Raw genomic sequence first — 16282 nt, forward strand, 5'->3', positions numbered from 1 at the left:
CTAAATTAGAAGCTGTTTAGAAGTAAGAAATTTCAAATTATAATTACTAAACCATATATATATATATATATATATATATATATATTTTTTTTTTTTTTTCTGACATAATCATAAAGCAGAGTCTTTCCAGGAAGTAACTACACCTGGTTTCAAAAACTTCGGTAGTTCAGTTGGTGAAAGTCTGCAGCAGAAAAGTTACTACAGGATTCTTTTTTTTTTTTTTTTTTTCAAAGAATTGTCATTGTTTTGGTAAGCTCTTCAACTTTACAGGTTGCTCACATGACCTTCCATATACTGCAGTACATTCCAGTTCAAATGAATATTAAAGTTAGTGGGAAGAAAGAAAAATAAACAAAGTAGTGAAGCTCTTAAAGTGAGAAGATTAAATGAAACAAGACTGCCTGAGGATGTTGCTTTGTTGCTTTTCTTTTTCTCTGCTCAGAAAACTTTTTAATCATTTTAAATGAAATTTTGATCTTTGTCCTTATCATCACTGGAAAAAAAAATGCTATTTGAGAAGAAGCTCTGCATTAGAAAGGTTTTTTTTTTTTAAAAAAAAAAAAAATCCTAATATTTGACAACTTTATTTATAACTGTTTGAATTTGGGCTGTTCATTAACTCTTTCTACTCAATAAAGCTAGGTTATAAGGTTCTTTCTTTGACTCACTGAAATTTTCTATAAATTAAAGTAAAGTGCTTAAATGATAGAATATGACCTGAGCTCTGAAACTATAATACTTCTCCCTATAGTATCTTTAGGGGAGAGGGGGTTGGAGATTGATGATAATATTTCAAAATTCCATTCATTCTTCTGGAATAAACTAGCATTCATATAAAATTAGTAGTAAAGTTGCATCAGAGATAAAAATCTCACTAAGTAGAGTTCACAATTCACAGAGTAGGATACAGCGGAGTTGAAATTTAGCATGGTGATAAAATTTTTATTGACCTTACGCATGTGATAGCTGACATTGTCAGATGAGCTGAAACGAGTTACTGTCACAACCAGATGTTCTTCTCCTTCCTTCATTTTGCTTAATCCAGTTTTACCCTTAATTTAGGATTTAACCTGACATCTCTGATCAAACCCGTACAGTAAATTATTAGAAAGAAGAAATGAAGGATTTTTTTTTTCCCATAAACTCAGATTAAATAATGTGTATTAATCACAAACTAGTTAAGTATAGGGACAGAGATGCATAGAATAAAGAGTATGCTGAACTGAGTTAATACTTAGTGGAAAAAAGATGTTAAGTATATGTTTATGTGTTTATGTTGAATTAGTTTGAACTTAAGCTCCAAATAGTGATTAAAGTTGTTTAATGAATTAATGATTTATTGTGAAGGTGAGTGAGTTAATCATGTAAAGATTCAGCTTTATTATAACTGAGTATCAAAGTGAAGGAAAGAAAAAAATCTTTCATGACAATTGCCAGCAGATTAATTTTTTTTTTTTTTAGTGAAATCTTTGGAAACCATCCATGAGCTGTGTTAAATTTCTCACTTTTGTGAAATCCTCTAAAATTGATTTAAAAAAAAAAAAAAAAGTTTAACTGAAAATTCAAAAACAATGGCATCACAGGGACAAGCAATGTCTAAGTCTACACAGTATACTTACTATGTCTAAGTTGAAACTAAGGTATACACAGTTACACTACTTATATTTATGAAGCCTGCCTGATTTTTAAAAAATCATAACCAAGTACAGTAGACTTCACAGAAAGAAATGACCTGGTCTTTAAGTTAAACAAATAGAGTAAATTATACCACTACCAAGAGACTAAGCTGCAATAACGCTCTTGAATGTTACATTTCTCCTTTTCTTCTTTTCCATAATAATGCTGCGGTGGAAAATCTTTTTTATCTTTTTTCTTCTCTGCTCACACAAACCAAGCATGAAAATGATGTATAGATTTAAGTAGTGATATTACAAAAGGGACATTCCTACATTATTATTATTATTATTATTATTATTATTATTATTATTATTATTATTATTTATCTTCGACCCTAGATCTGAAAGACCTTAGTTCCATCCAGTTTCATTCAGGGAAAAAAAAATCTATTTTCAGAAAACAAAGAAGGCTTCGTATATGGAAATGAGAAAATAACTTCTGCTACTCAAGTCAAAATGATACCTTTTAAGGGAAATGAGCTACCCAAAGGAGCTGACCAAAGTGTAGTTTTGATAACCTCAAGAGTAACATTTGTACAACGTTAACATAGGTGTCTTTAACAACTTGTCAGACCTTCCAAGTTGATATCTATTGATATCTATGAATAGTTAATACAGAAGGGTGGACACAAATGACCATACAGAATGATCAATATTTTTTCTTTGTCACTCTAAAAATGTACTAGCAGAGGAGAGAAGCAACTCTAGATTTTTTTTTTTCTGTTTGCTTTTTCTTCGCTTATCATCTTCAAGATTAAGCCTTAAAAATACGCTTTTAATAGTCCAAGACTGGAAAATCAAATTGGGAGTACTGCAAGAAATACAAACATAATGCAAATCTGATATTTTTGTAACCATGCAGACTACATAGGCAGAGAAAGAAATAAACTGGCAGTATGAACAAGGAGAGCACTTCTAGCTTTGTTTATTATGATCTGATTTAGATGCCTAATTTTTAACTGCATTTTTTACCTTTAAAAATATTTAATTTAAATGTCTTCCTCTAATGATAACAGAATCTTAATATGATCAGCACCTTCAACACAGTAGGAATCTCAGGGTCTGAGATGTAACATAAAGAGTTTAGCCATTGAAAGCATCTGTTCCACGGAAGAAGCATTTCTGGTACACTTAAAATGAATTAACTTCTGAACAATTCACAGCATGAAAACTCAGATGCAAAGGGCCACTGCTGCAGGGCTTGAGCATTATTAGAATGTTTTATCATATGCCATGCATTAGATGGGGTGTGAAAAGACAAGATCTTACAAATGTGCTTAAAATTAAGTGTTTGGGTAATTCTATTGAACTCCATGAAGCTATCATGTTATTAAAGCTAAGTTTGTGAGTGTTGGAAGTGGAGAACATGCTCTTAGAAAAGAACAAATAGAGTAAATACGATAAACTAACTTTCTGAAAAGTGTTGGATTTTAGCTGTGAAATTATTTTACATTTCTGATCACACAAGACTTGAGCGATTGATCCACAGTGTTTCCTGAAAAATTCCTGGTTATAGTAAATTGCTTAAGAAAACCAATGGGATACTGTAAATCAAGATGCAGTAAATGGTTTACCCTTTCTGTCTGCCATTTATAAATGTTTGGTTTGCATTACTATGAGAATCATAAATCCTAGCCCAGGACACAAAAGGAATTGATGAAATGAAAACTCTTGCATTGTGGAATCTTACTATCCCGTCTTGTGTCTGCTGTGCTTACTGCGGCAGTCAGGCAGGGTCCTGCCTGGCAGATGACACTATTAATGAGCATCTGGAACTGTAGGTAAGCATGAATGTAGGAGAAGTTTAGAAATTCAAGTGGTCAGCCATAATACCTCTTTGAAATTATCACAATGAATGGAAAGTGCATTATTGTAGGATTTTTAAGAGCAAGAGGAATTAGAATTTACATATAATTTTCCTTCTTTTGAGAAAGTTAGACAATAAGTAGAAACATTTAAGTGATTACAACTGTTGTGGAATCTCAACTACAGAAAAGTACCTTCATAGAAAACTGAAGCCTGATTTTTCAATGCAATACTGTAGGTCCATCTTGCTTCTGCGGATTTTTCAGAGTTTATTTCCCTAAGCAAAATTCTCAGTTTAAAAATCCCTATATTAGTTCTTGGTTAGTATAAAGGCCACCGCATAAAGACCTAAATGAAACATAGAAATTGTATTTCTGTAGAACAGAGGAAAAGAAGAATGAAGCTTAAGACTCTTAGTGTTTCATGTAGGATAGTCATGACTTGGAAGTAGCACACTATGGCTGCTTTTGTAACTGTTCTCACCTGATCCCACTGAGCTGAATTCTTTGCTTAATATGTGCAACTTACTCCAAGGTCTTATTCACTTGATTATCTAAAGACTATCTAGCTTTTCTTTTATGTCACCTTAACATTTTGTGTCCTTCCATCTGCCCCAAACCCATGCAGCTTTTTTTTTAAATTATTTTTTTATTTCTTTTTGCCAAAGTCCTAGTACAACAGACACGACCACATGAGAGGGTAAGAGAACTATACAGTCCTGGGGTAGGTGTGCCATTGGGGGCTCTCCAAAGTCATCAGAAGCTCTTCAGGAGAAAGCACCACAAATCACAAATAGGGTATGAAGTCTTGATTCAGAGGTGGGCACAGAACCTGTCGGTGTTCTTGTTTCTGCTTATTAGCCTTCAGTGTTCCTTGCTCAGCTTCTGTACTTTGTTTTGTGTGGGATTGTGGGAAGGACTGACTTGAGCACTTTTACTGTAATCATGTGCTTGACAGTTCTCTTTTTCACTGATCAGCTGTGATCAGAATCAGTACATGCAAGATGCTGTTTGTACTGTAGTCAGAGTTTCTTCTGCTAAGCTTTCTGCTGTTTTGAAATTGTAATCCCTCTGGACATCCTATGAAGCATAAGTTTAACTCATCTGCTGGAGAGTTGTCTCTTGATTTTACAATTTCTATTGGACAGTTACATTTTTTGAAGTTGAGTGAGAATACACATGCCACGTTGGCTCATCTTAATCTCAGAATGAGATTCATTTAGCTTGAAGTCATGTGTCTTTCAGAGGATAAAAGGAAACAACAGCGATGTTATTCTACAGTATGGAAGGTTCTTGGAATGTGGACCACCTTGTGAGGTGGGTTTTTGATGCCTTGTCTATCACGAGCTTTTGATGATTAGGGACAAAATTATCTTGGTTTTATAGTGAAATGATATCCTATAGGAATGTGGAGCCTAAGCCTTAGGACATAAGGAAAAATTTTTTTTTTTTTTTTCCAGTCTAGATAATGAGAATGGTCAAAAACTGATCTCAAAAATGTGAAGGTTGCTTGTCAAATACTATACACAGTTGAACTGCCTAAGTTGAAAGGATTTGAAGAGCCTATTGACTCCATTGGTATTATTACATTAGTAACTCAGCTTTGTCATTTCAGTAAAACAAAGATAGAGTAAATACCTGAAAATGGAAATAATGTGAAATGGAAGTTATTACAAATGAAAGTTGTTGTGTAAACAAAAAATTCTGTTTTCTGAAATAGAAACATGTGTATGAGTTTGATTGTACTAGCTGTAGAAATTTTATAAAAAATACACCACGTATTTCTTGATACATGCATTTCTTGATAGATAAGATGGGCTATTCTGACTTTATTAAATAAAGTTTGAAAAACTTTTGTAACTTACCAAATCTATTCTTGCCAGGTATGAAAAATAAGGTGACAAGAGTCTCTGAAATACATCTGGAAACTTTTGTCTTGAATTCTGGATCTACAGAATTCAATCTAGCAAGAGTTCAGAATTGCGTTTTACAATTAGAATAAAATCAATATACACAAATACCTTATTTAATTATGCTTTCCCCACTCTATAGGGTGTTCAGTTGTTTTCAAGAGTGTTTTAATTAGGGCTTACAGGAAATATGTGTCCCCTACAAGTACCTCCAAGAGGTATTTTTGTTCCTTTGCTGTATTTCTTTCTTGTCCTAGTTAACCGTATATCCTTCACCAGTGATGTCAGTCGTTAAACTTTCTTCCTCCCTGTCCTTGCAAAATGCCAGTTTATAAGAATTTGTATGCTAAGGTTTTCCACGTCATTTTCTCCTTTGAAGTGCTCATGGATATTTGCTAAAAGAAAAATATAAAGTATGTCTCTCAGAACTCCTGTTGGGTACCTGGTCTTCAAAATCACTACTTTAAATATGTCTTGTAAAAGACCACTCAGTGAAGCATGAAACACTAATTATGTGGAGGAAACAGAAAAACTAGGACAAACATTGCTTTATGACAGATGAAGGTGGAAATAATGTGTTTAATTCAAACCCCAAATAAATATATAAGGGAAAGCAACTTGTGACTAAACATCAAATCGAGCCTGTGCAACTGGCTTCTGCTTTTTTACTGTTCAAAACTGTTTTCTGTTTTTTTCATTTCTTTATTCATATCACAGGTATTGATATTTATATGTTAAAATATACAGATATTCATATCTATATATTTTGTGATAAGAAGCATTTTTTATAGGTTTAGGAAGTACATTTTATATGTTAGATACTATCATAATCTAGATGGCACATTTTAGTTATGCCTTTAATTTCTCTTTAAATGCAGTTAAGATTAACAAATGGAGTTAGAACTTCTATGCAGCTTTTAAGTACATTAGATTAATAATCTGAAAAATATTTTTGTCTTTGATCAATCATAACTCATACTGTGGGACAAATGCTGTAAAAGATTAAAAATTGTATAAATTCAGCCAGAACACAGTAAAATGCAGTGGACAAAATTCTTTACTTCTCTTCAGCTAGAAAAAAAAAATAAAAAAAAGTCATATTAGAAGGTTGAGAGAATCTAAATCATAAATGCAAGAGATCTGTTCAAGAATGTTCTCCAAAATGCTTCTTATTGGCATAAGCTATTGTTTCATATTCTTAAATTGATTTTGTTTTTCTGCTTTGATTTTATGCTTTGCTTATTTGCCTTGATACTTTATTCTTCCTGTTCTCTGTTTGCTTTTCATTCTTCTCTGTGAAGCAAACAGCATGGAATATAGAAAACAAACTGGAGAAAAAATGAATACTCTGAGCATTTGGATTGAATTATTGAAAAGCATGAAATTGTGTTGCTATTCATTTGCTTGGTGAGAACTGAACAGAGAAGACTTGCGTGCTCCCATATTTCTGATGAGCCCCAGGCTCAGACTGTGCACCGGTGTTGCGGATTATAGAAAACAGGAAATCATTCACAATTTTTGTACACAGACATTTCTCCTTTTACTTTATTGTAGTACTTTTAACTTTTATGTCTTTTGGGTTCATGTTACAGCAACACTTTCCCCCAGGGGCGTGAATGCATATGTGGCTGATAAAGTTGTATTAAAGGATGTACTCTTTACTGGTGACTGTTTAGTTAAAATACAGGGTATAGCTTTCATTAGGGTACTGAACATGTCATATTTGTAGCACCCTTAGGATCACTTGAAAATGAAGAAGCCAGAATTTACCTTGTCGGGACGGGAAATGTCATGATGAAACTGCCACTGCTGAGTATGAAATATTCCGGAGGCATTGTGGAGACCCTTTCAGGACTCCACTGTCAGGAAAAAAAAATGAAAAAAATAAAATAAAATTCAGTAAAAGTAGGATCTCCAAGTAATTGAAGGTTATGAGAAATGTCTGGCATGACTATTATGCCACTAGGTTAGGAGCTAGGATCTTATTTTCAATGTATTTTACTAATTCGGATAAGAATAAGAGTAAGAATAATAGTCCCCAAACCAAACTGAAGCAAAAAGTTGGATTTTGATTCTTCTGCTCCAAATATATTTCACTTATGTAAATAAGTTTTCGTGTAAGTATTTACAGAATGTATGAATGTGAAATATGATCTTAGATTTAAAAATGTGTAGAGGTATATATAAACACATAGATCTAAAGAACAGTATATATACACAAACACACACACAGACTGAAAGAACAATTTGCTGTATAGCTGTTAAATAATTAACACCTATTTCTTAATGAAGAATTTGCATTTAGTTCTGTTGTATGCTGTGCAATATTAAAACATTGCTTACCTTCTAGGAGCCTTAAATGGCATTGATCTCCGCCACACCCAAAAGATGTTTGCAAAGAGGATTCATTTCCTTACAAATCAGATAGCTAAACTAGGTAGAATGAGTCACCCTTAGAGATGTTGTTGCTTTTCTGTCAACTAAATGGGAAGGTAAGGCTAGATGTCTACCTTTTAGGTGATTGAATCATGCTCAGTAAATTTCACCATAAAGGTCCTGTATCAGTTTTCTTAGTATCCTGCCTCTGTCTTATGATTAAAGACTACTTGTTCATTTGTGTGATTTGATCACTGAATTGTAAAAATGCATCTCCTTCTTCCAAGGAAGAGGCATAACTTGTTTGTTAGGCTCAAGGGACATCACTGTCACAGAAGTGACTGAAATCTTCAGAAGGGAACCTGCTGGTAAAATGAGACAGCTGAGGTGGCAATTGAGTGCATTCTTCTGACCGAAGGGAAAGATTGGGAGTTCATGGGAATGACAGACTACTACTAGCAGTATAAAATTGTTCTGAAAGTGCAGAAGAGGCATATTCTCACCTCTCTACATTCTAGAAAGATTGTCATGAAAGAAAATCCTTAGAAGTATGAACATTTCTCCATCCCTTGATTTTGTTAGTGTTTTGTTTAAATATGATATTCTAGAGTAGAGAAGGCGAGCAGTAGAAAAGCATAAAAGGATTTTTCATTGTCTGAGAAATAAACTTTGGTCTTTTTAGAAAGTCTGCATTTTTCTTTTTTTTCAGATTGTCACTGGAGAATCATTCTCTATGATACATTCTTATATACTCATGTATGAGTGACAGACAGAATTTGATACGTCATTTGAAATATTTACCTATTTTTGAATGAGTAAAGACTCTTTTTTTTTTTTTTCCTGTTTAGAAATTATTCACTAGTTAATTTAATTACTTGATGTGGATGATAGGTGTGTATAATACAGGGGAATCACTTAATGATGTAAATATTGCATATTCCTTGAAAAGAATCTAAAAACTTCAGCTCATAATTTAGCAGAGTTTAATTAACTTCTTTGAGAAGAAAAATTGCTCCCTTAAGTCTTAGCTTAGCTAAGCAAGTCTTTTAACATTGCCACTGACTATAGTTATTCTAATATTCTGAAAATGCAGAGTGCAGTTGATTTATCTTGCAGTAGTCTTGTTAATCTGCAGGAAGTCATCTAGTGTCCTCCTACCTCTGATACAGGATTATGGTGGAAATCTATTCTTCTTGCTGTAAATCCAATAACAAAACCACTGCTGATTATATTTTGTTTGTATTTATGCTTTCTGAGAACCATCAATATTGTACTACCTATCAAGTAACGCATATGGTTGTGTTTTCATCTGAGTTATTAATTCATCCCAAACTACATGTTTTTCCTTTCAGCTTTAATGGTCTGCTTATCTATATTTTACAGCCGTGGTCAAGATAATTATTTTGAGTCCCTGCCACAAAGAGAAATAGTCCTGTGCACTGAGGTGACTGTGCTAGTACTCAAGCATAAAGAGAGTAAAGAGAGGGCGTAGACTCTTCTGACGTACTTGCTGACAATGTGACATTTAAAGACATTTCAATGTACTGCTGTTATAAGGAGAGGTTTTCCCAATCTTTCTTACTAGTATATACCTATTCAGAGATGAAAGCATTCAGTCCCCAATTTCTTTTGCCTTTAAGTTCTATACAGGAAATCACAGCACCTTTTCTTGAGCAAATCTATCCACTACTTTAAACTCATTAAATGTGATACAATTGAAACAAGAATTCTAGTGCAGAGTGAGTGAAAGAGAACAGCAAAACACCAAGGGCTAGATTAATCCTCTCTAATGCCATACATTAGAGTTGGTATGTCCATAGTGCAGACAGCTCTTCTAGTCTCTCCTGCAGTTGATGGAGAGAGAGAGGGCAGTGAAGGTTTGGATGGGCCTGGCTGTTCTTCAGAAGTTCCTGTCTTTCTAAAAAGAACAGAAGATAATGTTCTTGTTATTCTGTAAGGCTGTGGACCCACAAGCTTTTACTTGTGCATCCCTTACAATCAGAATTCGTAGTAAACCCAGTTTTAGTGACTTTCTACTGAGTCCATCTTCAAAACATGTGCTGTTCCTTTCCCGTAACTAATGCATATGTGACTGGGTTTCTAGGTACAGATAGCATTAATCATCAATTGCTTTATCATAAGAGATGTCAGTGTCATCAGTTAGTGACAACCTAAGTAATGTGAAGCAAGTCTGTCGTATGGGACCCAAGCTGATTACAAAGACTGCTGGTATAGAGTTCATGGTTATCAATAGGATTAGAGGAATAGGCTGCATCCCCTCCCCCCCCCCCAAAAAAAAAATATATATATATTTAATCAAATCTTCCATTCAAAAAGCTAAAAGGAAAAAAAAAAAAAGCAACAACTAGAGTAAAACCTGCTTGAATATCCATACTACACACTTAGGATAGTGAGTTAGTTATGGGCATCCCACTATGTAAGGAAATCTGAAATCCCACAGAAAATAATGTACTACACTCAAACAGTTAGGGGTGCACAGAGTTGTGATCATTGTTAATCTATATTTACTATAGATGTGTATTAACTTGGTTTTAGTATTGCTTGCTGTAATTGCTATGAAGATACCAGTGCCGACCTCAGAAAATCATAAAAAGTAGTTTAAAATAAACCTTTAAGATAATTCAAAATATTTTTTCCTCTTTTCGTGAATAAACATTTTACTGAATGAGGGAATTCCTTGTCTCTGGAGTAAATCAGGTGTTCTTAGTCTCTGTACATAGAGAAAAATTCATTAATTGTGTGACCAGTCTGTGACAGAAGCACTAGACCAGATTTATCCTGGAGGAAAATGCAACATATGGGAAGACAGAAGAAAATGTGTGTTGTGGGAGGTTCTTTTTATGAAACATGGAGTCACTGTAAACACTGCCCAGAAAATCAGAAAATTGGAATTGGTTCAAGCACAAATAGATTAATAGACACACTTCAGTTAGCAAGAGAGATGACAGATAAATTACCACATAGTTGCTACAATAAAGGATGCAGTACCCAAATCTCATCTTCTACATGGTAACTGGCATAAAGTTGTTTGAAAAATTGCTTCATAAAATTAAATTGGGTTGTAGAGGTCTTGTATCTGGTTTAAATTAATTTTGACTGCTACATGGATCCAAGCAGAAAGTCAGTTTGTGCTTCGTTTCCTTTTTCTGCTTAAACCTTAGAAGTTATGCCTGTTGCTATGGTGTCTTCTTCTAATTGTAGAATTGTTCCCTAGGTATTACTCTGATATCCCACATATCCTATAGCTAGCTAGCTTCTAATTTCTGTTTCAAATAGATATAGATTAGTAGCAGGATTTAAAATTCTGAAATGATTAAGTAGCAATCTCTTCTGAAAGGCAGAAGGTAAAGTCTTGTTTCTCTTGGGTTGGTAGTAGACTCCCACTAAACAAGATGAATGGACAAGTGCAGGTAAAGTTGCCTTGTACTCTCATGGGCTTAGGTACAGGATGCTTGGAAACTGTTATTTTTCTGAATCATGCAGAATCACAGAACCATTATTTTACAATAATAAAATAAAATCTTAGATCAAAGTATTAGATCTTCATGAGTTGGTGGCACAGGATTTACATAGAGGTAATGTAAATGAATAGTCAAATACAAATAGAAGTAGAAATAAGAGAAGAAATACCATTTCAATTTAAGCACAAGTAGTAGGTGGAATTAAAGGAACAGCAACAACTTTAGGGAAGAAGCTAAAGTCTAACAGTACGAGGTTTCCTGGGAGTAAATTAGGGGATTGCTAGGACTTAATAAAGCTTAATAATTCTAGAAATGAAAGAAAAAAGTAAAAATCAAACATTTCAGAGCAACTCCATTAATAGCTAGAGTAGTATAAATTGAAGAATAAGAGTAGGAGCAATAATAAATACTTACTTTGACCTTAGCTTTTAAATAATTAAATTTCGTGACTTTAAAAAAAAAAAAAAAAAAAGCAGAATTCAGGCATTTCAATGTCTAGACTTTGTAATTATGCAGTTTAACACAGAAAGGCATTACTGGCACTGTTGAAAAATGAAAGAAACAGTTTAAAATGTCCTTCTAAAATTAGTGCTTGCTGACAGCAACTGTTTTGGGACCACTGTTACTGACCAAAATGGGTGCTTAAATATTTTGAGTTTGAGTCAGGGCTGAGGAGATTTTTGAGTCAGAACACAAGTATGGCTGAACGTCTCTTGTCCTCAAACATTTAGATGAAGTAAAATTCCTTCTGATCAAATCAGATTCAGTGTTCAGACCTAACATTAAAAGACTAATAGAAGTATATGGAAGGTCATGTCTGTTTGAGGAAGCCCAGATAAAATTCGCAAAAGAATATTAGAAATCAAACTGGGAAATACAAAGTGATACTACTAAGTGAAAACTTTTGTTTATGTATGAGGAACTTGTTCTGTCATGAAGTCAAATGCAGTGAGATGACTACCATTACCAGATAGAAGACACCATTTTCCCCATCCACCTCTGGGTATGTTTATTTTCAGAAATCTTAAGTGAAACTCTTGCGAGTCACTTTTTTTCTCCCTATCCCAGATGCTATTAAGACCAAGGAACTGTAGGGTTCAAAAATACTGTATGATGTGTATAATATTCATTGCAAGCTAGGAAAATGTTATTCTTTACTCAGATTATGCATTGCATGTTACTTGGTTTTACTGTTTACTGCCTGCTTGAAGCCAAACTGCTAAGCTGGGAATTGGCATGTGCAAGAACCTGAAGAACGCTAAGATTTAAGAAAGTATTAGTTTTTTGTTTGTTTGTTTGCTTTTGTGTATGCATTTTTTTCAAAGTAGTTTTAAGAAAGGTCATTATTTGACAATATTAACACTATATCTAAACACTATTAGAATAGGCAGGTTTTATTTGTAGTGATTCAAGTTCAGGATGCTCAGAGTGCTGAAAAGCTGTTTCTGGTAAAGTGAGTGGAGAAGCTCCACAAATGGCACTGGACCTTTCAGTACATTGTCCACAACAATTATGTCTTACAATTTCTTTGTAAGAGAAACCCATTTTGCTTAGTGTAGCGTGCTCTGTGTTCCAGGTGCATGCTGGTGCAGTGGTACCTGTGCTGAAGTCTGTGTTGCCGTGCATTTGTCATCAGCATCTATGTACTGCAGGACCTGGGAGAGGCCAGGTTGCTTAGATCAGTTGGTAATCCCTGCAGAAAAAAAATAAGAGGCCGAATTAGCTTCGGGATCTGATCATGAGAAGAATAGGCAAAGGCCTGGGAAGAGGTCTGGTAAAGTCAGAAGAGCATCTTGTAAGACACTACTCATGTATCAGTATTGACACTGTACATTACACATAGAACAACTATCAGCTCCTATTCCAGAGTGAGTCGGTAAACTGGTGAGAACTTGCAATACTTGTCTCTGTATTGACATTTCAAGTAATACATCCAGACAGGAAAAAGCTTTATGCCATTTCCTCATGGAACCTGACATTTATAGTTAAGATTAGGAACGGAACTTGTGTTCCTGCTTTAAGGTAATACCTGCGGAATAGTAGGTGCAATAGCATAAAGAAACGCTAAGTTTTTGAGTGTACTGTTCTGTACTGTGACCTTCATTATTTAATGCTTCTGCTTGTTGCATACAGTAATGCTGGTGGGAAGGTGTTTGGCCCTTTTTTTGACTGCCATCAACTCAATAAATAGGCTTTTGGCTGCCATCTCTCTGTATTGTTCCTTTGAGCCAAAGTTTTGGCTGAAAACTTTGATTGGATTTATTGTAGATACTGGGTCATTCAGTTAATATTCTCTAAAAGTCTAAATGTTTCCCCACACACACACCCCACCCCCCACATTGCACTTTATCTCACTTTCTCTCAGTGTTGACATTTAAACATGTAATTGTTTTGTTTATTTTTGATAGATGCAGTGGATATGAAGAGAGGCTTGCATGTACGCAGAAACCAATTTTGTGATATGTTTAACTGTTTCAGAAACAAGAAAGCAGTAATATATTTTCTCAACATTAATTTGCAAGTATATTTTATACAAAATACAAAAAATTATACAAAATATACAAAATATACAAGTATATTTGATATAAAATATACATTTGATATATCTTGAACTATCTGTAATTAATTGCTTGCTAACAATGGTAGTTGTCCTCAAAAGTTTTATTAAGGTGATTTTCAGATTTGTTAGCCATGTTTCATTATATTTTGTGACAGACAACACAAGTGTTGCTTTAAAAGTAAGAAAGTAGCAATTAATTTTATAATGTGTTTCATTAGTTTATTTTTTATTTTTTTAGTGGGACACCTATCAATCTGTTGTAGTATATTTGTGTAATAGTTCTTCTAATGGTAATTTTGTTAATGAAGGTAACTTTAGGTTAACCCCTGAACATGATCTTAGTTTATGTGTTGCTAGTATTCCTAAATGTATTTTTTCTTTTCTATATTTCTGTATTTCCTCTGTTATATGGACAGACACCTTCTATGATTTCACAATGCTATGTGTTAGTTATAGTTTCTTTTCTACATAACGGCCTTGGCCACCATGGCATCTCTAAAGTCCTATGAAAAATGAAGTCACCCTTGGCTTTCCTGGGATTTTCTTGCTTTCACATTTGAGTGTGAAGGAACTCACAGGATTTTGTGACTAAGTAACAGAATAAGGAATTCAACACTAGAATTTGATTAGGGAATGAAAATGAGAAACAGGTATCTATTTATCTCCTCCTTGTAACATAAATGATAAATGCATGAGAAATATGGAAGGTACTTATGTGTCTGTAAAAGCCTTACAAGCCAAGTTCTAAGCCACTGGACCAGAAGAGGAATATAATTTTACTTTTTTTTTTTTTTTTTTAAGTATAGGTTTTTCTTCTGTTATTGCCAGCATCTTTGTATCCCAAGAACCTGGGAGTAATCTAGAGAGCTTTTGGATCTCCATTTAACATGATCAGGTTTTCCAGAGTTTTATCTGAAGCTTCTGTCTTTGACAAAATATTACAGGTCAAAGAGTTTGTTAATTATTTTCTTAATGGCAATGCTTATTGCATCAAAGATTACTCTAGATGAAAAGGTTATGAGATAGCATTAGGTTTCCCGGAGGTCTTTGAAATGAAAAAAATTTTCCTTTTTTTGTATGATGAAGAACATGGAGTTTATATCACGAATGGATGTCTGGACAGTAGGATGTGAGCAGTGCATGTGATGCATTGCTTTGTGTTCTGCCTTGATTTGTTCTGTATGCCATTGCCACTCTGCTTGTTTATCCTGCTCATGAAATAGTCATGTATTCTCTCAGAATTCCGAGAGGAGCCAGTCCAAGCTGATAGATACACACATAAATGGCATGGGAGAAAAAAAGGCTTTGAAAATGAAATTTGGAAATCCTTTTTGGTGTGTGACAGATACGAGATGTACACCAGTCCTTCTCTCTACTAGTTTGCTTTTTGCACACAAAGAGCAAACGGTTAGTTATCTCAAAGGTCCAAAGCAGGAAGCAGGGTATTTATGATAAGTAAAATTGGATTTGGTGTAAAGATTAATAACATGAGACATTCAGTGGAACTTATTAGCCCAGAAGCTTAGCAGGATGGATTCTGCGTTTCTAGTAAAAGGATAAAAATTATATAAAACTCAAGTGATTTATTAAATATATATATAATAATGCTTCAGACCTCAAATGTCACCATATCAGGAATTCTCTTAAGGTTTAAATACTTTCATTTATTAAAAGTCAAAAGTTGGAGCTACAGTGTAACTTCCTTACACCATTTATTTACTTACTTTTAGAACCCTGCTTTGTGAAAAACCCTGTTAGAGATTTTTTAGTATTCAAGAAAGATTTGGGGAGAATACATTTCAGTGAGAAACATAAATTTGCTAAAGCATTATAAAGGCAGAACATTTTCTAGGTCTAAATCTAACTTCTAAATCTCATTTTGTAGATGTTATTTCAAGGTTTTGTTTGTTTGTTTGTTTTAGTATGTGTTAGTGTACACATGAGAGTATTTGGAATACAGAATGTCTTCCTGTAAAAATATTTAGCAGCTGTTAACTCTGTTAGGTTCCCTACCAATGCAAACATGTATTCTGACAATTCTGTGTCAAAAACTTGCTTGCCACTGGAAAATGACTGCAATTCCCTCTTAAATAAGTATAGATTTCACTGTTTATTGGAAATTCATTACTTATATTTTCTACAGTTGTTGAATAAAATTGTAGATTTGAGAACTTATATAATTCCTTTTCAATAGGCACAGATAATGTGGTTTTATTTGTTTGTTTGTTTTTGTGCTGTGTGTACCAACAATGATTTCTAAAAGCCTGCTCCCACTCATCATTTTAAAGGTTTCGGTTACTGTATTGTATGGTTTTGTATTGCATTTTATTTTACTAGTGACCTTCCAGTACTGCTTTTATGAGTACACCAGGTAAAGTAAGTTGAAGTTTTTGTCTTGATAGAAAAATGTAGCAAATAATGAAGTACACAAGGCTTTGCATCATTTCTCTTGCTGTGACAGTGGGAAGAGTAC

The 16282-nt window shown here is 33.9% G+C and overlaps 1 protein-coding gene and 1 long non-coding RNA gene across 6 annotated transcripts in view; one reads left to right on the plus strand and one right to left on the minus strand.

Annotated features, from left to right (window-relative positions):
* SNTG1 (syntrophin gamma 1) overlaps window positions 1-16282 on the plus strand; it is a 363432-nt gene that overhangs the window by 103323 nt on the left and 243827 nt on the right. The gene's annotated exons all lie outside the window — the stretch shown is intronic.
* LOC121066654 lies at window positions 5953-11863 on the minus strand. Its single transcript, XR_005817907.1, has 4 exons — window positions 11664-11863; window positions 9566-9685; window positions 7162-7250; window positions 5953-6462 (listed from the first exon to the last, which is right to left on the minus strand). It is a non-coding gene; the product is annotated as an uncharacterized LOC121066654 (long non-coding RNA).

The sequence above is a fragment of the Cygnus olor genome, chromosome 2 (assembly GCF_009769625.2).
Source record: "Cygnus olor isolate bCygOlo1 chromosome 2, bCygOlo1.pri.v2, whole genome shotgun sequence".
Lineage (NCBI taxonomy): Eukaryota > Metazoa > Chordata > Aves > Anseriformes > Anatidae > Cygnus > Cygnus olor.